Source organism: Myodes glareolus, chromosome 19 (assembly GCF_982192425.1).
Source record: "Myodes glareolus chromosome 19, mMyoGla1.1, whole genome shotgun sequence".
Taxonomy (NCBI): domain Eukaryota; kingdom Metazoa; phylum Chordata; class Mammalia; order Rodentia; family Cricetidae; genus Myodes; species Myodes glareolus.
The window spans coordinates 36,641,439-36,654,817 of NC_142044.1; positions in this window are offsets into that span (position 1 = coordinate 36,641,439).

The window sequence follows — 13,379 nt, forward strand, 5'->3', positions numbered from 1 at the left end:
GCCAAAATAAGCCAGACTCCCTACTACTTCAAAAGTGTATTGTTTCTGCCTTGAAAAGGACCTTCCTACGCACACCCATCCCCCAGCCTCCCTCCTGCAGAGACCCTGACTGGGTCCCCAGTTTCATGCATTACCTCTTTAAAGAAAGCAGTTCCCACTCCAGGCTCAACTCCAACCCCAGGGTTTACCTCAGAGAGCAATCCTGCTCTGTCTGGGCCACAGCCTTCCCACTTGAGGCAGTCTTTGGCTAAAGTCACATGAAGGCAGACCATGTGAGGGCTGGGTGAAGGCTCTCCACCCAGTCTGGGGCTATCAGGACAGCTAGCCCTGAAGTGTATCTTGCTAGCCCAGGGAGTTTCTGGGAACCCTCTCCCCTCTTCCTCCCCAGCACTCCCTCAGCCCACCCCTCCAATCTACCCATCCCATTCCTCAGTTCAGGATCTGAGCAGTGCCTGCTGCTGGAAAGGCTAGGTCTCCAGGTAGAGATTTCAGAGGTGCTCTGTAAGGTGGGACCCCAGAGGAGGCTAAGTTCTAGGGATGGCGATCTCGGGGCCTGGAGGCCTAGCCCTCGGGCAGTCCACCCTTCTGCCCAGCATACCCTTTCTATCTTTTCAGTTACTCATGACCCAGCCATCTCCTAGAGAAACCATCTGCTCTCCTGTCTGGCCCTGCTTATGCATGCTTAAATCCTACCTTGTGGGGGAAAGGAGCCCATACACATGCACACATGAATCTGCAAACATCCATGACCACAAACAACACCTATGTTCCCATGCATACATAAAAATACTTGGCTGTAGTATTCCCACAAGCACACATGAATGAACATGGAAACACACACAAGTGCACATGATACACACACAAGTCACCACACAGATCACACACAAGCCCACTGCCACCCTAACTGCAGCCGGTACCTTTTCCCCAGGAGGTAAGGGGGGCCAGATGAGAGTTCATTGTCTCAGAAACCAGCCTCTGCCTCTCTGTTCCCAAGGTCGCCCCTTGTGAATCCTACTGTGGGGACAGAACATGGTGGCAGTGACACTCAGCAATGACAGGGGTGGCTGCTCTTCAGGCTTTGGGGAGGGGATCTGAGCCTATCTTCACCTTCCCACCTTGGAGGCACCTGCAAATTGATTAGGGCACATTGGCCTATCCTCCATCTTTCTGATCACAAGACAGGCATCTATTTAGCCACTTCTCATTGGCTTCTACGAGGCCCCTATGACACTTCTGACCCTGCCCATTCAGCACAGAACACAGGAGGTAGGGACAAAGCAGGACTCCACTGTGAGGGCCAGCCATCTCACTGAGCAGAAGGGTGTCAGGGCTGAGGCTGGGGCATCATTGTTATTGACATCAGTGTCACTACCCAACTCACCTACCAGTCAGGAGCCTGCAAGCCAGACACGAAGCTTAGGCAAAGGCTGGCTGTCCTGAGCAAACGGCTGCAGGCTCAGCATGCTGGACACTAAATCTTGTTGACCCCCCCAGCTTCAGGATCAACTTTGCCAGGATTTCCCTGTCTGCGGTACAGAACCACTCAGGTTGGGTTCATCATCCAGTCGTGGGATTATTGAACACAACAGCCAGCCTCAAGCCCAGGTCTGCACACTCAGAAGGAGCACTGGGCAGGCCGAGAAAACTCTGGGGTGCGGTGGGCAGGACAGAACACAGAGGCCTGAGCCTTGTCACATACAGTCTGAAGTGCGAGCCCTGGGCTGCAGAGGACACTGAGGCGGGGTAGCACTCCTTCCCCTGCCCGGGAACTCTAATATCATTAAATACAGGATGATTGGTTCAAGTCTTTGCCTGGGGTTATTTTTCTGCTCAGCATTCTCCCAGGGAGGGCAGATCAGGTGGGTGTCTCAGGGAGGGCAGATCAGGTGGGCGTCTCTGGGGACCTCTTTAAGACAGCAAAAGGCCCCAGTCTATGAAGGCTGAATTCAGACAGGTCACCTCTCCGGACCCCATGCCCATCCACCCCCACAAGCTGCCTTTCACAGCGTCTGGAAACACAATTCACATTTACATTTCTCAGCAGCCCGGGAGAGAATCTATAATAATCTGATCACCAAAATGAGATTCTCTAGCGTTCTTTCCACCCAGCACCACACACCACCCAGCCTCAGCAAAATCCAATTGCTGTTTATTTGACCTGTTCAGTCTCCAAATTAAAAGGCAGCCTCATCAGCCCCCAACACACACCCTCCCACCCTATCCCACATAGGTTTCTACTCCGCTCTGGACCCTCTCAGGGCCCTGTCTGCCCGCAATCTGCCTAGGATGCCACCAGCTGAGGCTCCTGGATCTCAGAGGTATAAGAGGAAGGGCCTAAGATCACAATGAAAGGAAGTCAGGAAGTAGAAAGTCTCATCCCACACCCTCCAACCAAAGTATTCCTGGCAGAAAGCCTGGCCCTTTCAGGGAGAGGCCTGATCCATGGGGTCAAAGCCCCAGTGGCCTTTCCAATCAGTACCCCAGATACCCTCCCCACCGCACCCCAGACACCCTCCCCATATGGCCTAGATACCCTCCCCACAACAGCCCAGACACCCTCCCCACAGCAGTGCAGACACCCTCCCTACAGTACCCCAGACTCCCTCCCCACAGCACCCCAGACACCTCCCCACAGCACCCCAGACTCCCTCCCCACAGCACCCCAGACTCCCTCCCCACAGCACCCCAGACTCCCTCCCCACAGCACCCCAGACTCCCTCCCCACAGCACCCCAGACACCCTCCCCACAACAGCTCAGACCCTCTCCCCACAGCACCTGGGACACCCTCCCCACAGCCCCACAGCCCCCCCCTCGCAGCAGCCCCTGATCAGTACTCAGCAAGCTCCACAGCGCCTTCCCATACCTGGTTTTCACACATATGCAGCTCCTTCTTCCCAAGCCACTGCCACTCAATTGCAGCTCAGGGCTGTCCCCCTTCGACCAGGAAACCTTCCTGGTTCCCACAGCCAATGGCAAACTCCCTCCTCAGCCCTCTGCTGCCATGAATTCGAGCCCCACACCTGACTGGTATCCAACAAAAGTATGAGGCGTGTTGAGCTTGTTGAACAAAGTAAAGTAATGACTATAGAATCTGTGCTCAGGGTGGGCAGAGAGAAGGAGGCCAGAACTGGCTAAACTCCACAAGGCCACACACTATGTAGCACTCTCCATAGCTACACAAGGTGACAATGACAGGTCTCTCCCTACTGGCAGGTCAAAGGTCAAGGGATCATGACTCCGGCTATCAGGAGCCAGCACAGTTCCCTTAAACAGTACTCAACAATCCTACACCAAAGGTCTTCTTGAACAGAACCCTGATCAGTACCCAGCACCCTTACCAGCAGAGCCTCCTCACACAGCCCCAGCTCGGCTCTCAGAAGAGCAAACCCTTGAAGGATAGATGCGAAGGGTCCTGCTCACTACCACTTCTGCTGGACAAAACTGGCCATTCCTTTATTCCCACTGTATCTGGGCCAGATGGCTCCCAGAAACCCTCACCACTCAGTCCATCTCCCAGGACCCAAGGCCAGTCACCTGACCAGCCTGCTCAGGACTGCAAAGGGGTCCTCCACAGCCTGCAAGACAGGGTCCCAGTCTCCTGCGACCAGGCATCACATCCAGATCCATGCTGGCTCAGACCCAAACTGGCTAAACTCTGCAAGGCCAGGCAGCACACACAGTGCTCTCCACAGCCACGCAAAGGTGACAATGACAGTTCTCACCCTACCGGCAGCTCAAGGGTCTTAAGGTTAAGAGGGCATCTTCTCCACCCTTCTCTTCCTTGCCAGCGTGCCCACCGCGCGGTTCTAAGTCTTCATGCACTCATAATGTTCGGCTTGCCACACTCCAAGAAAATCGCTGCTGGAATTTTGTTTGGGTTGTGTTGAGCCTATAAGTGAACCTGGGGAGAGATGGCAGCTAACAGCGCTGACTCCACTGTTTGTGAACATGTTACACATGTGCCTACATTCTAAACACCCTTGGTAACATCCTGTCGTTTTCTTCAGAGAGCTTTCCTCGTACTTCTATGTGGTTATGCATTACTTTTGTTCCTGCTAGAAATGGTGTATTTCAAACAGCGTATTAACTACACATAGCGGTATATTTTATTCTCACATTTTGATCTGGGCATGAGTCATTGTGCAAAGAGCGTCTATGATTCCTGCTTCCCCCGGGGGTTCTGGGAATAGTTGACTCTATAGCCTTTGTCTTTCCTTCCCTACAGAGCTAGCTGGGATCCGCAGCTTGGTGGTGGCGTTCACTACTGCTTGGGTCTCGAAGATCATTCTTGTTAGTTTGTTTTAATGTTCTTTTTTATTATTTTTATTGAGCTATATCTTTTTCTCGGCTCTCTCCCCTTCCTGCCCCTCCCCTTCTGTCCTCTCCCATAAGCCCCATGCTCCCAGTTTACTCAGGAGATCTTGTCTTTTTCTACTTCCCATGTAGATTAGATCCATGGATGTCTCTTAGGGTTCTCTTTGTTGTTTAGGTTCTCTGGGATTGTGAATTATAGGCTGGTTTTTCTTTGCTTGGAAGACCATTCTTATCAGTAAAGGAAATCCAGACTTTCCTGTTTCTCTAGTTTTCTTTTTTCAATCTGTTATTGGAATGACCATCATGGACTCTCCAGGCTTATCCTGTTAATGTGGGGGATTAGGCTTTGTATTGACTAAATGAATGCTAACCAGTGTAAAGTCACCATGGTGTGACTCTGTCTGGTACACAGTTCACACAGGATGCTATCTGACACCACTGTGCTCTGGCTCACTGACTCCTCACTTGGGTTCATGCAACAGACTGGCTTACACATTTCATTTCTCATGTGTCGACTTTGACTTCCTGCTATACATTAAAGAATGTCCTTCTTTCCCTGTGCTCTAAAACAGATCCTCAGTGTTGGTCGCTCTCACTTGAAGGCCAGGCATGTACTTTAGGGAACACTCAGGTTCATGGCAGACCATGTTTCCTACTGGTTTACCTTCCTTAGTGGGTTCACGACTATTGAGGCTACTTAGCCTTGAGGCCATGCTGGCAGGCTGCCTTTTTTAAGAGCTTTGTTCATCTCTCCTCCCCCAGTTTCCCAATTTGTTGGAACGATTATTTTTAGGATTCACTTACTGTCTTACAAGGTCTGCTCTCTAGTCTCCTGGGCGATCTTTCTAGTCGTTTGCCTCTTAACAGTCCTTGCAAGAAAAGTTTTGCCGGACACAGCCTACATCACCTTGAATAAAGTGAAAACTGGGGTGGGTCCCCTCTTTTGTAGCTCTTCCCAGTTCCTTTGGGTCAACTGTTCTTTCACATTTACAACTGTCTACTTAGCATACTCATTTGACCCCCCCCCCGCTCTGCAAGAGTACTTAAAGTTATTAACTTACTTTGAGGTACCCCATACATTTGCTATGCTAACAGGCCGAGCCTCCCTGATCTGAAAATCTCAAATCCCAAACGCTCCAAGTGCCATACCCTTTGCAGTGCTGGCAGGATGCGCAGCTTGCAGGCTCTTCAGGTCTGCCAGCTCGAAGCCAACATTGCACCCAGGCTTTCTTGCGCCTGGCACTGGGCCTGCACAGCTGTTCTCACTTTTTCACTCCCAACTTTTCCTGTTCGTTCCTTGTGTTGTACCTACCGATCCCAAACAGGGAAGTTGTACTTTCCTCTCGGGTCTCTCAATTCTCCGCTGGTGGTCAGGATTTTAGAAATCTATCTGCAGTTATTTTGCTGCCTGGACAGAGCTGACAGACAGATTACTACGACAAAGGCTTGTTCTCTTCTTCTATCTTATCTCCCTTTTTATTCCTTCACTATCTTTTAATTCTGTACTTCCTTCACCGCACTGATTCCATTGCTACTGTCTTGGCAGTTCTGGGTTCTGACATTCTGTCAGCATCTGGCTTTGTCTTAAGGTTTATTTCACCCTGCTCCTCCCATACTCTTTCCTGTGTGTGCTTCTATGACATTTTGTCTCCTATATAGATTTGTGTGTCCATAGTCAAGAGGCAGGTGTGTCATGTGTCCATCAGCACCAGAGGCATCCTCATGCAGTCTCTCCATATCTCCAACACCCCACCTCCCAAACACGGCAAAGCAGCTGAACCATTCCTCACCTCTACAACTGAATTGCCCCTTTGAGTCAGACATGGCAGGCTTTTGAGACATGCAGCTTCTTCTTTCTCCCGAGTGACATTCCATCCTGTGGGAAGCACAAAGCCCGCATGCGCATCCACGGAAAGACATTTGCTTTGTTTCTGATTTGAGGCGATTACAAACAGGGATGCCTTGTGCAAGTTTTCATGTGATCATCAGAACTTACGTCTCTCAGAGGAATGCCCAGGAGTGCAAGTGCGGTTTATATGGTGTTACATTTCAGCTTCCTGCGGAACTAACACCCAGCTTTGCAAAGTGTCTTGCCATCTTGTCCCCCAGGAGTGCCCGATTCCCCTCATCTCACCACAGCCCTGTGCATCACGTGGTTGTTCCAGCTAGAGCAGCATGGTCACTGCAGCCTTTGTGTCCCCTGCTGACCAGCAGTGCTGACCAGCTCTGCATGCGCTCTGTCTTCTCCAGGGAAGTGTTAGTTATTAGGCTTTTACCTAGGTCCTGTTGGTTTTGAATGTTTGTTTGTTTAACTTACCATTGAATCGAGAGAATTCTTTACGTATTTAGTCTCAAGTTCTCTGCCAGATGTGATTTGTACATTAAAAACAACAACAACAACAAAAAAAACCCAAGTCAGTGGCCTCTCTTTTCATCCTCTTAACTGGCTCTTGTAGTTCTGTATTCTGAAGAAGGAACCTTGGAGTTTTTTTAAATCATGCAAATTTATTAATAAATGTTAATGTTAATATTTAATTTCTCTTCAAATCCATGGAGCTTGGAGTATTTAAAATTCTTCGCAATTAATATTCCACCGTGGTTCTGTGGGAAACCCCACACACAAGCACTCTGGCCATCACCAACTTTTCATGGTTTGGCACATGGGTCACTTCACACAGACCCCTGGGTATTCTCTTCTGCACCCAACTCTTCCCTTGGGAAACCTCCGTTCATGCTAAAGCTCACATTTTGGAAGCTTCACCTTCAAAATGTCTCTTGATGGTAAGTACTCAGTTTTCTCCTTGGACTGTCTGTTTTTGTCTCTGTCCTTGGAGACAAGCTCTGGGGGTGCAACTCTCGTGCTGTCAGGACTCCTGTCAGTGCTTCCGCAAGGCAGCTTCTTCCTGGCTCACACTGTTCCTCATCCTTTTCATCTTCGGGGACTCGGGATCATTGGGCAGTATCTGGTGTAGCATTCTGTTGCCTGAGGTTCGGGATCACATCTGACGCCCCAACTATATATACTGTTTTTCCTCTATCCAGCTTACCCTCTTCTCCGAGGGCTCCCATCAGGCAGACACCAGGTTCCTAACTCACCCTCACACCCTCCACCTCTGCCATTTTCTGTCTCCTGCCCCTTCTGGGGTTGCAACCTAGAACACTGTGTATGTTAGATGAGCGCACTGACACAGGGACCACATCCACAGCCTGATTTACTTTTTGAGACAGGGGCTCACTCTACAGCTCAGGCTGGCTGTGAACTTGTGAGCCTCCTATTCCCCACCCCATAGTAGCTGAGATCAGAGTCCTGGTCCACCAGGCCTAGCTGTTGTAAGTTCTTTGGGCACCTCTCACTGACCTGCCTCTTGCTTCGTCACACACAGCTGGTCCACTTACTATGGTTTGAGTATGGAGAGCATCCCCAAGGACTCATACTGAAAATCTGGTCCTGAGGGTGGTGCTTCAGGGGAAGGTTCAAGATACAAGGATAAGGGAGATTCTTATATATCTGGAAATATGCACCCAAAGGAGGGGTACCCCTTTTCTTCCTATTGGCCTCCTGGCTGATAAGACAAGCAGTTTTGCTGTCACATGTCCTGCTATGATACGCTACCCTCACAGAGACTCAGATCCACAGGATACCTGGACCTGCATGAAGCCAGAATAATCCCAGTATCTTTGTAATAGGATCCTGGTGTATCAGTAGCAAGCTGCCTCGCATCCTCCACACCCTACCCATGCACCAAAGCCATGATGGCTTTCTAGACATGCCTAGCTACTGCTAGCACCACCTGCTGCTCCACTGTTCTGATTTCGTGTCTGCTTTAAAATATCTCACAGAAATGTAACTGTGTCTGATTAACCCCAGGGGCTGACAACTGGGGTTGAATGGTCATTTGCTTTTGCTGACAGGTTTTCCTATCTCCATCCAGTGGCCTAGGTCACTTGGGGCCCGTAGAGTCCCCTGCAGACCTACCTGGGTATGCTTTCATAAGCTTCCCATCAGCACTTTTGGCAGGGAGAGAGGAAAGGATGGAGGCAAGGTCTGGTCTAGCATGCCCACCAGTCCAGCGGCTGGTGGAAACGCTTGGAAGCTACTTCCTCGGTGTTGGGCAGTTTGCTGTGCAGTCCTGCAGGCTTGCTGATGTCATCTAGCAAGACAAGTCACCCAAGTTCCTCCTTCCTGGTGAGCTGGGACAAGGGATGGAGGAGTCTACTCATTGGGGTCAGAAGGATGAGGACTATAGAAGCACCGCACATACTTGACCAGGCAGCATGGAGGCAAGGGTGGGCTTGGGACCCAGAAATCAAAGCTCTCCCACTTCTAGATGCTACTCCGTCCCTCTGGTCTGTCAGGAGGGATGCTTGCTGAGGCAGTGGGGATCTTCTATGCTGCACATCTTGCTAGGCCCTGCACAGAACGTCCAGAGGTGCCATCATCTGCCATGCTCATGGGCTCCTCTAGCTACTGCCCAGTTAGGACCTGTCCTTGCTCCACAGGACTTTCCCAAGGTAATAAGGCTGCAGGGAACTCTCTAGAAACCTCCCAGCCAGCCTCTAGATGTCTTCAGGCTACTCCCCTGTTCCTCTTTTGCTGATCACTTCTGTGTTACATGACAGGTGCTCAGAGCCCTGCCCATACTCCCACCCTCCTCAGGGCCCAGCCCCAAGAAATCTTCAACAAGATTCAGGCTGGACAGACCCTCTTAACCTATACGGCATTGTTTACCTGGCCTCCTCCCTAAGGCTTCAGCTTGCCTCAGCTAAAACTCCATCAGGCAGCTAAGATATTCCATCCCATGTTCTCTAAGAACACCTTCAAACACCCAGGCTGGTGATTCTGGTTGTCTGCCCCTCCCCTCCTCCCATATATATACATCCTATTCTTCCCAGCAATCTGGCCCAGCCCTGCCCACTCCCAGGAGGCACAACATTCAGTCCAGGTCTGAGTCTGAGGGCAGTATCCCTGCACCCACTTGGTCTTCTCACCACAAATGCCCCTAAGTTGGAGGTCAGGTCAGCGCCTGGTCCTCCCAGTGCTACCCAGGCTTTCAGCAGCTGCTGGCAGGAGCCCTGACCCAGAGGGCAGGCCGACCCAGTAGCCATGCCGTCTCTGCTCAGGCCCTGCTCCTCAGCACTAGAACACGTGAACAGCCAGTTTCCCAGCTCTCTCCTTTTTCCAGGTTGTCTCTGCCTCCTCCTTACCCATCATCTGTGGAATTCACTCACTTTCTCCAAAATGCCTGTTCCAGCCTTGCTGAACCATCTTGTCTTTGGGGAGGCATACCCAACCCTCTAGACCACGCAGGGCCCAACTCTGTCAACTCCCCAAGCTTGGCATATTGCTGGGCACCTAGCCCAGCATGTCTCTTTCCCTTTAGTAACAAAATCTCTACTGGGGGCTAAAAATATGAACTATTTCCCAGCTTCTATGGCAGCTAAGTGTGAGCATCCAATTTCCAGCCAATTGGATTGAGCGGCAAACAGACATCCTTCCTCATGCCATCCCCACCTCCAGCTACTCAGAACACCCGTGTGGTGACAGTCCTACGGATATCTTGGGCCAATAAGAATCACAGTGGATGGGGCAGCTGAAGCCACCTGAAGCTCGGGCTCACTGTCAGCTGTGACTCTCAGCCTTCATGTTTCTTTCACGTAAAGGCCACCATGCCAGCCTTGAGACAAACTGAATTTTCTGTCAAACATAGTTGGCTGTTTTTCTGGCTAAACAGAGTGTTTACCACAGATGTACTTGCTTGCTTAGAATGCATCCTCTGCAACATACTATGAGCCCTGAAGGGGCTTTTGGTCTGGTCACCTATAGGACGCAGCATAAGAGATAGCTCCCATGGATAGCAGGACCAGCTCAGTGTGGGCTCCATGTGTCCAAGGCCAGGCTTTTGTATGGCTAGAATCAGGGCTCAGTGTGAGCAGGGTCAGGGCTCAATATGTGACCAGGACCAGTGTTGCGTGGGAGTGGAATTGAGACTGTCTGATCAGTATGTGAGCAGGGTTGCCGCTCATTGTCTGGCTGGAGCCACAGCTTAGTGTGTAACTGTAGTGGGAGCTTTGTGAGCAGGAGCCAAACTCAGTATTGATAGGATCAAGGGCTCAGCTGGAACCAGAGTATGACCAAGATAAACCCCTAACACTAGAAAGTATTCTCTCGAGGAGAAACAAACGCCAGCCACACTGGTGTTTTCAGTGACCCAGAATCTGACATGAAGACTGTCCCTCCCCCTAGAGGCTTCTCAGAGTTGGTGGCACCGAGATGAACCTCTGGGATTCACAGGACAGGACAGAAGGATGGCCTTCCTGAGAGGGGACTGTAATTACAGAAGGAACAGTAACGCGCGCCTCTGGGCAGGGGTGAGGCAGGAGAGCCAGGACAGCCAGGCACTCTGTCAAGGGCAGCAGAATGTGCAGCTATAAAGTCTAGATTTTTTTCTAGACAAAAAATCACAGGCACTGCCTACCCAAGTGACATGGGAATCAAGAGAAAGCTTCCATCTCTGTCAACATACCATCCCACGGTGCTGCCCCACCCAGGCCAGTATGGCTTCTGTTGCCTTCCATAGCGGTCAGGCTGGGGACCCAGGCAAACCACGGCCTCTGTTGGCCTGTGCCCTGCCAGCAGGAACAGGAGACATGTAGTCTGGGGAAACAAGGAAGGTCTTGAGACCAGAATGCCTAGCTGTTCCACTGGAAGGCTGGGAGCAGAGCCATTAACCAGGGTAGGAGGCCAGTCTACAGGGCTCATTTACTGTCCACAGCACTGCGGCCACTTGTCCTTGATTTGGCTCACATACGAATACTTTTTTTCTTTTGTGGGAAAAGTCAACAGGTACAAAATAGCAGCCCACACCCCACAGGACTGGGAGCACAGTACCCACAGGCACCTGTAATCACAGGGCGAACCCTGAAGGGAAGGGTCCAGACCTGGCGGGGCAGGAACTCAGGCCTCCTGGTTCACTCGAAAATTGGAATGAAGGCTTTAAGGAAGGCCATTCCACATCCACGAAGGTCTGCAGAGAAATGCCCTACAGTGGCTCAGACTATCAGTGCTAGTTGTCTGGAATAGTGGAAAGCCAGGTTCCCGGTGATTGTCCTTCTGCCTCGTCCATTAGGGTCATCCCGAAGTACACCTGGTGTTTCAGGCTTGTTCTGAGCCTTTCCCCCAGGGTGCCATAACCCATAGAAAGACCAGGACAAAAGGGTATCATGAGGAGGTATCTCCTGCCAACTCTCAACTTTCTAACCACTAGGATCCCAACTGTCCCCGCTTCCTACTAGTCATGTGATCTCTTTCCAGCCAGGCAATGAGGCAGGACTGAAGCCCCTCTCCCAACCTACATCTCCTCTTCTACCATGAGGGTCATCCCCAAGGAGACCTCCAGGCCTGGGTTAGTACTCCGGGAGTTTTGGGTAGGTCTCTCTGATGCTCCACCAGCTGGGACATTGAACAGGACTGAGGATGAGGCTTCCTGGACTAGGCATCCTGTCACCAAGTGCTCAAGGGTCTGGTTGAGGGCCTTAATGCCATCAGCCAGTCACTGGCTTTGCTGGGCCATCAGTGTGCTCTGTTGCTGTGGCCAGCTGACCAGGAGGTTGCTCTACTGCCTACGCAAGTCCAACAGCTACTGCTCAAGGGTGAAGGGTTCAGGCATGTTTCTGGGTCCTTCCAGAACACAGAGGAGGCATAGGCACTGGAATCAAGCACAGGGAGGGGCCAAAGGTCCCCATGCATGTGGCTGCTGAGGTTGGAAATGTAGGTAGGGAGAAAAAGGGCATGGGCACATAGAAGACTCTACAGAAGTCCATGGATTCAGATGGGCCATGCCCATTCATAGTCTGTATAGGAAGCTATAGGCTGCGGGGAAGGGGGGATGCTTATCTTTCTGGTTAGCTAACAGAAGGATACAGAAATATCTGGCTGTGTTGGCTACCACTGAGAAATCCTAGTGGTGGCATCATGCAAAGAACCCTGGCACTGCAGTTGCTAGGGACATTTGTAAGCTAGGATTTCACGGTGAAATGTTTTCTCTAACACCAGGACCAGACCACAGCCCCTCCAATATTGTCCACCATCCTAGAGTCTCACCATCTAGACAGCTGCCTTTTGCTCACCCACCTAGTCCATAGATCTACCTGCTATCCTGTCTGTCTGTCTCTCTGTAGACTTTCACTCACTCTTCCATCTGTCTATCCATTTGGTCATCATCAGTTTGCTGGCTTCCATCCATTCATCTTCCTTCCATTCACCCATCCATACACTATCCACCCATCTAGCCATCCATCCATCCATCCATCCATCCATCCATCCATCCATCCATCCATCCCCAAGATGACCCAAGGCCCTCTCCAATACAGATCTGTGCTCCCAAGGACCCCAATACAGATCTGTGTTCCTGGGACCCCAAGAGGAATGGGCATATGACAATTTCCTCTCTCATCACAACCCCACACAGCTTATTTGGGTAGATTCTCCCTCAGCCTTGGCATAGTCTGTCTTCTCACCTGGCCTCCAACAGAACATGCACTGTCTTCAGGTATCTCTGTCCAGGCTAGATCAGCTCGTCCTACCTTACCTTACTGAGCTGATATCCAACTGGCTGGCCCAGACTTCTGGAGTGACAAGTTATGACTGTCAGGACCCATGAAAGCAAAGGGCTGACAAAGACGGTGAGGGACAGTGACCCATGGGCCCTCCTTCTTAGGAATGAGATCATCATCCTACTCCAGGAAGGCATGTCACAGGACTGGGAGTCAGCAGAAAGCAGGGAGGTGACCCTCAAGTCTCTTCTGAGTCCTGTTCAGTGACAACAGCCTGAGGTTTGCTCTTCCCACCGGAAGTTATCACTGCCTCAGTACAGGCTGTTTGCAAGTTTCCAGCCCAGAGCAATCCCAGAGCCACATACTGTCATCCAGTGGGAGGACCTTATGAACCTCACAGGCAGGAGCCAAGCCAGAGGCTTCCTGAGATGAGGGAGAAGCCAAGGGCCAGCTCAAGGAGGAGTAACCAGCAAGGGCCACAGGAAAATGAATCCCCACACCTTAATGACTA